Source organism: Hylobates moloch, unplaced genomic scaffold (assembly GCF_009828535.3).
Source record: "Hylobates moloch isolate HMO894 unplaced genomic scaffold, HMol_V3 SCAFFOLD_8, whole genome shotgun sequence".
NCBI lineage: Eukaryota > Metazoa > Chordata > Mammalia > Primates > Hylobatidae > Hylobates > Hylobates moloch.
In genome coordinates, this window is record NW_026652283.1 from 116,711,881 (window position 1) to 116,712,439 (window position 559).

The 559-nt window shown below is 40.8% G+C and overlaps 1 non-coding gene across 1 annotated transcript; it reads right to left on the reverse strand.

Annotated features, from left to right (window-relative positions):
* Window positions 1–237: 237 nt before the first annotated feature.
* On the reverse strand, window positions 238–346 carry LOC116473916 (U6 spliceosomal RNA). The gene has a single exon (XR_004249479.1). It is a non-coding gene; the product is annotated as a U6 spliceosomal RNA (small nuclear RNA).
* Window positions 347–559: the final 213 nt, after the last annotated feature.

Genomic DNA, 559 nt, shown 5'->3' on the forward strand with positions numbered 1-559 from the left:
ACCTGAGCCCAGGGATATTGAGGCTCCTGTGACCCATGATTCTGCCGCTGCATTCCAACCAGGGCGACAGAAGGAGACTCTGTCTCAGGGCAAAAAAAAAAAAAAAAAAAAAATTATATGTATATCTATCCCTGAAAGAAACGGCTAATATTTACTGACTGGTGTGTCTTCGTGCCATAGAACATTGACTGTCTCTTTTTTTTTTCTTCACATGCAGAAAAGAGGCTTCATTAAGAAAAAAATAGGGAGCGCTTGACGAATTTGCGCGTCATCCTTGCGCAGCGGCCATGCTAATCTTCTCTGTATTGTTCCAATTTTAGTATATGTGCTGCCGAAGCAAGAACACAACATTGACTCTCATTTTCACTTCAGAACTATTCTGGAAGGCAATAGTTAATCAGTCCCATTTTGTTAGAAGAAGGAAGAGGCTCAGAACAGTTACGTAAGTTGCCCAAGGTTACAGAGCTAGTAAGTGGATAATACCCCCATAGGTTTTCTCAGCATTTCCCATGAGACCAGGATGCATCTGATGATTATTGGAAATATTTAGGTACAAAAT